General features: G+C 39.2%; 1 long non-coding RNA gene across 1 annotated transcript in view; it reads right to left on the reverse strand.

The window, feature by feature from the left end:
• Positions 1-11,779, reverse strand: part of LOC131393954 (uncharacterized) — a 99,513-nt gene extending 87,734 nt beyond the window's left edge. The window contains exon 1 of the long non-coding RNA XR_009216018.1: positions 11,479-11,779. This is a non-coding gene — a long non-coding RNA (uncharacterized LOC131393954). The remainder of the gene's footprint in view (positions 1-11,478) is intronic.
• Positions 11,780-13,144: the final 1,365 nt, after the last annotated feature.

Below are 13,144 nucleotides of genomic sequence, written 5' to 3' on the forward strand. Positions count from 1 at the left end.
AACTCCTCAAGAAGAAATAGATAACCCTGAATTGCAATACTTATATTAAATAAGTTGAATTTGTAGTTAAAAATCTTTCCAAAAGTAAAATTCGAGGTCAAGATGGCTTCACTGGAGAATACATTTTTAAGAGAAGTAAAATAAAGTGAATATACTTAAAGAAGACATAAAATCAATTCTACACAAATTCTTCCAGAAAATAGAAGAGGGAAAAATATTTACCAATTCACTCTCTGATTCAAAAAACATGCACAAACATTATAAGAAAATTACAGACCAATATCCCTCAGGAACACAGACACAAAAATCCTCAACAAACTATTAGAGAATTGAACCAAGCAAATATAAAAATGATAGTACATCACAACCAAGTGAGATTTATTCCAAGAATGCAAGATCATTTCAATATTTGAAAATCAATCAGTGTAATTCACTGTATTAACAGACTATAGAAAAAAACCCGTATGATTATCTCAATAGTTGTAAGAAAAGCATTTAACAACATTCAACATTCATTCCTGATTTAAAACAACAAAAACTCTCAGCAAACTAAGGGATATCTACAAAAAAAGTCTTCAGCTAGTATCATACTTAATGTTGAAAGATTGAATGCTTTCTCCCTTAAATTGGGAACCAAGGACAAATGCTCTCACCACTCCTAGTCAACATCTTGCTGACGTTGTGCAATAGGCAAGAAAGAGAAATAGGCCCACAGATTAGAAAAGAAGGTATAAAACAGTCTATATTCTCAGACAATCTGACTGTCTATACATGAAACCACAATGTAGCTATGAAAAAAGCTATTAGAATTAATATGCCAATTTAGCAAAATCACAGGATACAAGAATCCAAATATCAATTACATTTCCACGTGTTAGCAATGATCAGTTTAAAATTGAATTTTAAATGATACTGTTTACAATAGAGTCAAAAAACATCAAATAGGAATAAATCTAATAAAATATTTATAAGATTTGCATACCCAAAACAACAAAACATTGATGAAAGATATCAAAAAGCTAAATAAATAAAGAGACATACTATGTTCATGGGCCAGAGACTCAATATGGTTTACATGTCAATTCAACACCAAATAGAGCTATAGATTCAGTTCAATGCCCATCAAAAATCCCAGGAGGCTTTTTTTTTTTAAAGAAATCTACAAACTGATTCAAAAATTTATGAAGAAGGAAAGAACCTAGAATATTCAAAACAACTTTGAAAAAGCACAAAGTTGTATGAGGCAAAACAAAGTCTTGTAGGGGGAGCAGCAAATCCAAGTTCTTAACAGAAAATACTGAGTCTGGCTTAGGTCGAGTAAAGCCATATTTAAACACAGTTTCATGCGTTGAAGCACAGATCTCCCAATATGTTCATGAACAGACACTATCATGTACATAACTAAGATATTGGATTATTTGTTCAATTTTATGTTCTGGTATAAGAGATTCTGTGTCATAAAAAGAATATTTATTTCGCTAACTTGGAAAAGTTGCCAAGGCAAACACACATCTGGTGATACATTTGTTAATTTAGTCATTGTTCTCAGGTTTACTTAAAATTTATGATGGGAAAAATCAACAACTTCTCAGAAGAAAGGGAAAAAATAGACACAAATAGAATAGATAGGATTAGAAAAGGTTTGGCATGGGTCTTATGCTGCTGAAGAAAACTAACATTTAGATTCTTTGGATGGATTTTCAGAATAGACTTAGTGTTGAAACACACTGCTGACTCGAGCAGTCAGTGAAAAGTTTCCCTAAGGAGAAGAAAACAAGAAATGACTAGAAAGTTGATCAAAATTAATGTTGGATGCCAATAATCTTCAGTCAATGTGTGGAGAAGAGAAAACCTTTCTCCAGCTCTGTTTTAGGGGCAATGATGGACAGCACAACAAAAGGTAATAATTAGCGACACCCCTCTTTATCATTCTTTTGAAGGACAGTTCATATCTTATTTTCATTGCATTATTCACAGGGAATAATAACTTCAACCTAGTATAACTTTCGATTGTCAGTCCTCACTGTCCGGTTCTGCATTGCTCAGGAGATTCATTAACCATTAATAAATAAGTTAAGCAATCCTTCCTGTGTCTCCACCTGGAGCTCTACTGGCAGAGTTGGGCGTGGCTGGCAAGATACAGCTCAGGCAGGCTTCCATGATGGCATGTACCCTGGGAGCTGACTGCCAGCCTCTGCTCAGAGGCCCCTTCCCACACAAACTTGCTCTCTGCCATGTAGTTTGTATTTTAAATCAAATGATTTAAAACATATCCTTTAACTTTTAAATAAAATCTGTCTAGTACTTTTTTGTGACACACACAAAAAAACAAGCAGAAACATTGCCATATTTATGAAAACAGAGAATCTATACTCTGAGGCTTTTTTTAAATTCAGTCATCTGTATGTCAAATTGATTTGCTGTTCATGACTCAGTTTCTTTACCGTTTATGACTCAGATCATTTTTGCCCTCATGGAGCTTGCTCACTGAATATTTGAGCAACTGATTTGAATCCAATTAGCTACTTCTTACTAGGTTATATATTCCTCTTTTGGCCATGTATGTCCAAGATCATAAATGTTTCGTAAATTGCTCTTAATATTATTAGATGGAGAATATTCGTTAAATGTAAAAGAGCTAGTTATAGTTAAGGAACAAGGGATCTTTGTATCTTAAAGTTTTATCTGTTCAATCGATCATTTAATTTAAAAAAGGAATTTATAGGAATTTCTGATCTTATCTACAAGCCTTATCAAATGGGCATAATAATATTCCTCTCTTGATTGATCTGACCTGCACTCTTCCTTTTTTGTTTTTTCTTTTTTTGTTCCTATTTTTTTTGTTGCTCCATTTTAGATTTCTTTGCAGTAATCTTCCGCCCTTTATATATTGGTATCTTTGGGGGTTATAACCTAAATTCTACTCTTTTTTCATTCTTTACATTCTGTCTGGCTAATTATCCACTCAGTTGGCTTTGATTATGATGTATATTATTGATTCCAGCGTCCCAATATTTATCTCCAACTATTTCTTTTTTCTAGGCCTCAGACTCATCTGCTTGCTCAATCACTCTGTGGATCATCTCACGCCTCTCAAGCTCAATGTGTCCGAATTCAATGTATCACTTGCTGCTCCCCGCTCTACACTTGCTTCTCCGAAAGTGTTCTCTAGTTCAGTGACTTTCACCCTGGCCTCTCAGTTTCTCAAACCAGATTCCTGGGGCTCATTCTTTGCTCTTTCTCTTCCCACCCTCTCCATTCCAGCAATCACAATTTCATCACTAGATAAACCAGCCCCTACCGCTCTTCCCCATTGGCATCACCATATGTCATGCTGTCATCGTTTCTTGCAGTCTCATTGTGATTTACCTTCTTGCTTCTAACTTGGCCACACTTTGATCCATTTTTCACAATGCAGTCCAAGTGATCTTTGCAAAATTCAAATCTGATCACACCATTTCCTTGCTTAATACCAATCAATGATTTCCTATGACTCTAAAGTAAAATCTAGTTAAGGTGGTGTGTAACTCCTTCATGTCTCTATTCCCTTCTTTCCTTTCTAACCTCATTTATCTCCTACCAAAATACCCTTGAATTCAACAGTCCTACTACTCTGAATTCTTTTCAATTCCTATAATAGGCTGTTTCTCACTTTCAGCACTTTACTATTTACTTACTATTATTTATTTACTTACTATTGGTTCTACCTGGAATATTCTGGGCATCCTTCCTCTCACTCTCATGCCCCCTTTCAACTAATTAATCCTACTTATCTTTATTTTTCATAGATCATCTTAGATATCATCTCTTCTGAGATGCATTCTTTTGGTGTTCAAAGCAGATCTAGGTGGCTCCCAGGTACTTTCTTCATTTCTCGATCATATCAATTTTTGTACTATATTTCAGTGATGCTCAACATTTTTTTCTTCCTTGCTGTACCTGACTAACTTATTGTTATTGAGATTCTTAGCCCGAGTTCCATACTTTGTTTAAAGTTGTATGATAGATTTGGAATGACCTTGTGAGTGATTCTGGTATGACTTGGTGACAACATCTCTGCCTATACAATGTGAAACACTCCTTATTACAATTCCTGTTTATTTGTTTATAGTCTACATTAGAATGTAAGCTCTATGAGGTCAGGGACTTTGTTTATAAATCTTATTCACTATTGTATTCCCCGTATCTCTCAAGACCTTTACATGTAATAAGAATTCAACAAACAGATGAGTAATTGAATAAACTCTTGTCAGTGCATGAAATTTTCAAGAGTGCTTTCAAGGGAAGCAAAATAACCCCAGAGATGTCAGATTTGTGTCCACATAATCAATTTCTGCTGTTATTCCAGGAACGTGACCGAAATTTATTAAAACTGTGCTTAAGAACAGTAAAGATCTTAAAAATTATCAAAAGCCTTAAAATATGCATACAGTAATTCTAATTCTGGGAATTTATGCTGATGAAATAGTTAAGAATTAGCATCAATAATTACATAGCATTTTTATAATGGTGAAATTGTGATCAATAATAGAGGATTGATTTATTAACTTATGGTACATTTATGCAATAAACTATGATTCAGACAATAAAAACCATATTTTAGAAATGTATTTGTTGATATGGGATGTGTTATAATGACAATAATAGTCAAAAAATATTGCCAAACAATATGCATATAATTTTACTTATTAAATTTATATTTATATATTTAATATGTCATTAAATAGAGTATTCACTAATATGTTCAATATTATTCATAGTTTTCATCACCCTGGGATAAAATAATTTTTTTATATTCTCTGTGGATTTTGTTTGCAGTTATTTTTTTTACCCCAAAAGTGTGTTTCAAGTATCATAAAATGTTCCTAAATATTAAAGAACATGAAAGCCATAGAGGAGTATTGGCTCAAATTTTTACTGAGATCTTCTTCATGCATCACTTTTCCACTAACTCAGGTTTTTTTTTTCCAGGAAGACCACACAATTGTCTATTCTGAACAAAAGATACTTCCAAGAAAACTGAAAGGAACAGTTATGTACTGTGTCACAGAAGTTTCATCTTCTCCCAGTTCACTGTAAATTGTGGACATTTCCTGAAGGACAGACAGTGTCTTGTTAATGGAAATCCATTCTTAGTTGATCAGATGATAACCTGGGTTACATTGTTAACTAGATTAAAAAGACCACCTGTAGGGGCCGGCCCGGTGGCTCAAGCGGTTAAGTGCGGACGCTCCACTTCTGTGGCCTGGAGTTCACAGGTTAGGATCCCAGGCACGCACCAACACACTGCTTGGTAAGCCATGCTGTGGCGGCGTCCCATATAAAGTAAAGGAAGATGGGCATGGATGTTAGCTCAGGGCCACTCTTCTTCAAGAACAAAGGGGAAGATTGGCATTGAGTGTTAGCTCAGGGCTAGTCCTCCTCACAAAAAAAAAAAAAAGACTACCTGTGGCTTTGCTCTTCCAGTAGAAAATACTAAATTGTTTTCAAAAAAAAATTTGTTTTCATAAAAATTGTTTTCAGTATTTCAAAAAGCTTGAATTGCTTTCATAACTAGAATTTGCATGACAGGGATTTTTAGTAATGTATAAGGAAAATAGTACTTTTTAATACTTTTCCAATACTTTGCTTATTTTTTAAGAATGGTACTGTCAGTGTTACTAAAATTAAAATAACCGTCATAAGAATTCTTATAGGAAAAAACCACCTCCTATTCTTAATTGTGTTACTTTAGAATTAATGCCTTTATACTTCTATTATAAATATAGTAGTAAGGGTTTATACTTCTATTATAAATATAGTAGTAAGGGTTTATACTTCTATTATAAATATAGTAGTAAGGGTTTGGTATGTATTTTACCAAACCTTTTGCATTAGGGTAAAATAGATATAGAATAGTTTACACTCAAGGAGCTTTGAGGAATCATTCATGTTTTTCATATAAAGAACCTACTGAACTAGAGACTTCTGAAAGGACGTTGGTATCTTTTGAGCTCACTGTGGTATCAAAAAAAACTTAATGACTACTGAAATAATATTCAGCTTCAGTAACTTTGTCTGCCAAGCTATTTTGCTAAAACATGTTACGGTAATAATCCTGTTCTTTAAAATGAGCAGGAAAACTCAGGAAATTAATATAAATGCATGTAAAATAATGTCAGTATCTCAAACTCTAGAGCACTTGGTGTGTAAAACAACAGTTATGATTTCTATTTCGATTGGGACTCTGAGAAAAGCCAGCCAGATTCATTCACTGCAGAAATTACTCACAGGGAGTTAATAGAAGTGTTTCTGCGGTGGTGATAACTCATCCAGGCCGTTACAGAACTATTTAGTTCACTGTGGGAAGAACTTACTAAATGGCAACTCAGAATCCATGGATCTCCATGAGACTTTCACATCACCCTGGAGTCTGAACACAGATGATCCAAAGACCAACGACTGTGTCCACATTTGCATAATGATACAGTTACGTTAGCATAATGCATCCAGTTACAATGGTCCACCTAGTCTGTAGCTCCCAAATAAGCCACAATGTCCCTTTCTGCTACTTGTGTGCTAAACCTGCCATTTTATCCCATATCTACTTTTAACCAGAACTCTTTATGCTTGTCTCCATAATTTGGTACTAGGCAGCCACCCCATCTGACATATTCAAAGAGAAGCAAAGATGGATTTAAACGCAATCAAAGATAAATGATGAGGAAATGAGTAGTAACGCAAATAATTTACAGGACACTAAATATTCTTCCATCTCCAGATTTTCCACTATAGCAGATTTCCATGTTCATCCTCAATTTGAGCTTTTAAGATAATAATGCAACATTGACTCACATCCTTAGATTATCCAAGGATAAAATAAACTGTAGTGGATGCTATGCTCTGCCCAGGTCCCTCCTCAGTACTGAAGGACATATTCCCTCAGCTGCTTAGAATGCTACTGATGTCAGTCCTCAACTGTCAACTGTCTCTTGGAATTAGCTGTCGGTGAGGAAAGCTGCCTCTGTCAATGTCACAATCCCTTCCTAGGGACAGTTTTTCTCCAATGATGGGTTGATGAAGCTTGGCTTCTTCTCTCATCACATGTGGCTTTGAGAGGAATCTTCTCAATGGGCAGAGCTTCAGGCAGTACACTTGGTCATCTAGTTTGCATAGAAAGAGGTGTAGCTTCAAGTTGGAATATATACAGATTCGTGGGTGGTGATGAATCACCTGGAGAGATAGTTGGGGCCTAGGGAGAGAGAGATGAGAAGATCAAAGACAAGGATATCTGGGGTAGTGGCATGTAGATGGAACTATGGGAGTAGACACAATATGTGAAGATCTGTGAACTGCATTTTAACACCTACCAGAGAGCACCTACCTTGAAAGGGGCAAACAAATAGAATGACTCAGCCAGTTGAGGTCAGCCAGCTTCTGTCATTGGCTATGCCAGTGATAGTATAATGGACACATAAAAGGAGAAGCTTTGGTGTTAGGAATGGAGGCTTTACATGGGATCAACAGCATGGGCTCCCACTCATCAAAGCTGGCCAAAGATCAGCAGGGGAGTCTGCAAGAAACAAAGACTAAATTTTAGTCCTCAATATTGCATCACTCCTTGAGGAGACCAGCTAGCCATGTTGTGGCTAGTTGATCACAGTGTACTCCCTTCATCCTTGAAGGGGCAGTGATTCATCTTGACAGTAACAGACATATATTCTGAATGCGGATTTGCTTTTCCTGCCCACAGGGTCTCAGCTAACATCACTTTCTGAGAGCTTACAGAGTGTTATAATCAACAATAGTGATTTCATATATCCTTATGTCAGTCCAAGAGATCCACTTTAATGCAAAGCAGGTCCATCAGGTCAATGACGATGAGATTCACTGGTCCTATCACAAGCCACACTGCTCAGAAGATGCCAACTTGATAGACTGATGAAGCAGCCTGTTGAAACACAATGGAGGTGCGAACTCAGGTAAGCTTCCCTGTGAGATGGCATAACATTCTCCAGGACACAACACATGCCCTAAATCAATGAGCATTATGTAGCTCTGGGTCCCAAGAAGTAGAAGACCTTGGTGAGGAACCAAGGAGTGGAAGAAGTGGTCCCCGTTTCTAAAATTCCTAATGACCCACTTGAGGAATTTTTGCTTCTTGTTCCCACAACACTGGGGTTCTGGGGGTTTAAAGATCTTGGTCCCTAAAGGAAGAACATTTCTGCCATGGGCATGTCATCAGTCCCATTGAACTTGATGCTATGGTAGCTTCTGGGCACTTTGAATTTCTTATGGCAAGAGACCAACAGACAAGAAAAGGAATCACCATCCTGATAGAGATAATGAACCGTGATTGTCCCTGATCCTCCATCTCAGGAGGTAGAGCTGCCACTACAGGGAGGTTGTGATGGACTAAATGTCTGTGTCCCCCCAAAATTTATATGTTGAAATCCTACGCCCCAGTGTGATGGTATTTGGAGGTGGGGCCTTTGAGAGGTAATTACACCATGAGAGTGGAGCCCTCATGAATGGAATTAGTGCCCTTATAAAAGAGACCCTAGAGAGCTCCCTCGCTCCTTCCACCACCTGAGAACACAGCAAGAAGATGGCCATCCATGCACCAGCAGGCAGGCCCTCACCAGACATTGAATTTGCTGGCACCTTGATCTTGGACTTCCCAGCCCCCAGAACTGTGAGAAAAAAAATGTTTGTTGTTTAAGCCACCCAGTCTATGGTATTTTTGCTGTAGTAGTTTGAACAGACTAAGACATATGTTAGGCACTCAGGTAATCTGCTTTTGGAATATCCTTAACCAACTGAGAATGCAATTGGACATGTCTAAAAATATAAATGGACATATACAGCAGCTGCAGCCTGAGGAGAGTATAGTGCCCAAGATTTCACACCATCAGATGATCTGTGTGGAAGAGTGGAGTGATATTTGAGGGTTGGGGAATCTGGAATGGATAGTAGAAGACAGAGACTGAGTATCAAGTGTGGCCTTGAGACCAGCTGCAGAGGTGGGGTCAGTAATTTTCCCACAAGATGCCCACTGGAATCTCTGGAGGTGCTGCTCTAAACTTACATAAAGAAATAGAACGAGCACAGCAAGGAGTGAACTATAGTTCACCTATTCCCACCCTCTCCACCCACAGCACTCAGCTCTTAGGCCTCTTCAAGATTTGCCCTTGGCTAGAGAGAGCCTCTCACCCAAGATCACACCCCCTTCCGGGGGACAACCTGTACCCAATGACTGTAGTTGTGTGAAGTTCCAATGCCTTTACTTGAACTTGGAACAACTCTGAAGGGCCATCCCAACTTCAGAGATCCTCATGGGGTGAGCTGAGGAAGCTAATTTCTCCCTCTTCTTAATCCTGTTTCTTTCCTTACCCTACAGTACTAATTATAAGAGCACTCACCAATAAACTTTCTGCATGCTAATCTCTGCCTCAGAGTCTGTTCCCAAGAACTGACCTGCAACAATGACTTTGACTATCAGACTACTGTGCAGTCGGAAATGCACAGTCTCAATCCTGGAACATTCTCCAGTTAACCCGAATTTCCTTTTTGATGGGGTCAAAGCTTCTACTGAGGTAATGAACCCACTCTGAAGGGCTCTTCCTTCTCACCCTAAGTTTTGATTCTATTTCTCTGGTTAGGCATGGACCCCCCCCAGACCACTAACTTGAAAATTTCAGTTCTCTGTCTTCCAGGAAAACTTTAGAATCTTGCTATCAGTTTTCTTAGAACAGCGCTGCCCAGTAGACATAGTGCAAGTCTTGTATATAATTTATAATTTTCTAGTATTCACATTAATGAAGTTAAAATAAACATGTAAAATTAACTTTAATAATATATTTTATTTAAACAAATATATTCAAAATGTTATCGTTTTAACATGTACTCATTATAAAAAATTTTAATGAGATATTTTATATTCTGTTTTTTTTTGGTACTAAGTTTTCTATATCTGATGTGTATGTTACTCTTACAGCATCAAAATTCTGGGTAGCCATATTTCAGTGCTCAATAGGCAGGTGGCTGCCATATTAGACAATGCATTTTTCAGGGCCTTAGCAGAATCAATCACTTGTCTTTGAGGAAAAAAGGAGTCACTATTCATATACAGAGGATTGTAGGGTCAGAGCCCTAAATCAGATTCAGAGCATCAATGCTTGCTTTAAAATTGTAATACTGTCTTTCACCATGGGACTTACTCTAAATGTGAGTCTAGAATTTGATTCAGAGTGCACTTTGAGGGTCTAAATTTTAGGGTGTAGGTTTGACCTGCAGTGTCATGGGGATTAATACACTTACGGAGTGGTTGAAATATCCTGTGATTGAGTCATGACAGATACCTTTAAATATAACATAGCAGTGTGTTGACTCTTCTTGGCCTTTAGATGATGTATTTGTTAGAGTCATGAAGTTACTTGTCTTTAGAATCACTGAGAGTTAAGTCTAAGATAATTTAATTGACTCAAGTACTACAATAACCACGTTACATGACCTATGGGAATAGATATCAAAAGCTGTGTTGGAAAACAAATTATGTCATTTCATGAAGTCATCTTATTAAGGATGACTACAAAACCCATGAGATAACCTTGTTTTCAGAACTTTTATTTCCTAGATTTATTATTATTCACAAGCTAATTTTTAAGAGAGTAATTTTAATTTGGGGTATAAAAATAATAATTATACATTAAAATATACTAGATTTTGTGTTATGACTCTAAAGTTATATCTAAAGTAGTAATAGTATTATACTTAAAGCTAATCCCTGGGTTCATATCCTAGGCTCCGTACTTAGTAGCTATGTGACCTTAGAGAAGTCACAGAACTTTTCTGTACTTGAGTTTCAGTGCCTAGTTTGTGAAAAAACAATACTATACCTTCCTCTTAGGGTTAATGTGAAGACTATATGGGATAGTTGCTTGGCACAGAGTAAGTACTCAATTTATTATTGTTTTTAAATGTCTATTACAGAGAGGAGTCAAGATGGCGGCGTAGGCAGACTCGGAACTCACCTCCTCCGGTGGACACAGCCAATTTACAACTACTCATGGAAAAATTACCCCTGAGACAGAACTGAAAACTGGATGAGAGGAACTCCTGCAACAACGGACAATCCTAACTGAGGTGGAAGAGGCAGAGACTCCCTTCTGGAGAGGAAAAACGCCGCCTTCACAAGCCGCCAGCTTCACGGCCGCCGGGAGCAGCTCACAGGTACGCAGCCTCCCTGGAGGCGCCGGGCCCTGAGCCGGGAGCGCCCCCGCTGTGGGCATTTTGTGGACCCAGCACAATCGAGACCAGCGGCATAATATCTGACTGTGCCTGCTACTCAAGCATTGGGGAGCACCCCCAGAAAACCCGGTTCACAAAGAAACTAAAACTGGCTCTTAAAGGGCCCACGCGCAAACTCACCCGTTTCAGGAAGCAACCTAAAATCACCAGAAAGAAAGGTGTACAGTGCTTTGGTGACAAGAGACTCACGTAATAGACCCTGAGTGCAACTCGGTGAGGGGTGAGACCTCTCCAGGGACTGGGACATTGGCGGCGGCCATTGTTGTGGCCTGGTGTGGGCGTGCTGACACAGACGCCATTGGAGTTCTCCCTGAGGCCTGCTAGCCCAGGGTCTGCCCCACCCGCTAGAGCACCGATTTAATCCAGCTCAGCCAGGGCAGGCAGCCCCCCCTAGAGACAGGCCCCACCCAACAACAAGCCCTCAGGCAACTTGTGGGCCTGCATAGATTGGTGACTGGATTCTCTGCAGCCTGGCAACTGAGCCAACTTCAGTGGGGCAGGGCACGCACAAGGAGCGGGTGGAGAGTGTGGGGTGGTGGTGGAGTGTGTAGGGCTCCCGCCGTGGAGAGACTGGGTCCGCTTGGGGAGGTCGGGGCACTCACACGGGGCAGGACTGTGTTGACTGTGTGTGTGGACCTGTGGGCGGCAGAACTTCTCAGCCGCAGAAGACTTGTACTTCTCAAAGACCCACATAGGAGGTTTGCTCCACCTTCCAAAACCTGAAACAATTGGGTGCTCCTGTGCCTGAGGCCAGCCCCACCCAGCTGCAATCCTCAGAGAGCTGACAAGAGACCTAATAGGTTAGAGGCTTACAGCAATTGTAAGGCCCTGAGCCTAACAACCTGCCACGGTGGGGGCCTACTCATTTAAAAGAAATACTGCAACACAAATGTGGTATTAGAACTTGCAGCCAACTGTGCTGGGGATCGCCACACCTGATAAAGAGACTGAAGGGCCCACAACAACTACAAGCAGCTGAGCATTACAATAGCTGGCCAGGAGCATAACTCAGCCTCCCTGGGCGCCAACAGGGAGAGCAAACAGGCCACAACAGAAGGACACACGTAGCCCACATAGGGGTCACGCCTGGAACATTGAGAACTGAGGGAAGCACACTGGAAGCCTCCTAAGCCATCACTTACATAAGGTCACCTATCCAAGAGCAGAAGACGTAGCTGACCTACCTAATACGTAGACACAAGCATAGGGAAAGAGGCAAAATGAAGAGGCAAAAGAATACATTCCAAGTAAGGGAACAGGACAAAACCCCAGAAAAAGAACTAAGTGAAACAGAAATGAGCAACCTACCCGACAGAGAGTTCAAACTAAGAGTGTTAAGGATGCTCACTGATCTGGGGAGAAGAATAGATGAACTCAGTGAGAATGTCAACAAAGAAATGGAAGATATAAAAAAGAACCAATCAGAAATGAAGAATACAATACTGGAAATGAAAAATTCACTAGAGGGACTCAAAAGCAGAGTAGAGGATACAGAAGAACGGATCTGTGAGCTGGACGAAAGACTAGAAGAAATTACCTGAGGTGAACAGGTAAAAGAGAAAAGAATTAAAAAGACTGAGGACAGTCTAAGGGACCTCTGGGACAACATCAAGCGCACTAACATTCGTGTTATAGGTGTCCCGGAAGGAGAAGAGCGAGACAAGGGGTCAGAGAATCTATTTCAAGAAATAATAGATGAAAACTTCCCTAACCTAAGGAATGAAACAGACATCCAGGTACAGGAAGCACAGAGAGCCCCAAACAAGATAAACCCAAAGAGGCCCACACCAAGACACATCATAATCAAAATGTCCAGAATTAAAGATAAAGAGAGAATCCTAAAAGCCGCAAGAGA

The sequence above is a fragment of the Diceros bicornis genome, chromosome 29, assembly GCF_020826845.1.
Source record: "Diceros bicornis minor isolate mBicDic1 chromosome 29, mDicBic1.mat.cur, whole genome shotgun sequence".
In the NCBI taxonomy this organism is placed as follows: Eukaryota; Metazoa; Chordata; class Mammalia; order Perissodactyla; family Rhinocerotidae; genus Diceros; species Diceros bicornis.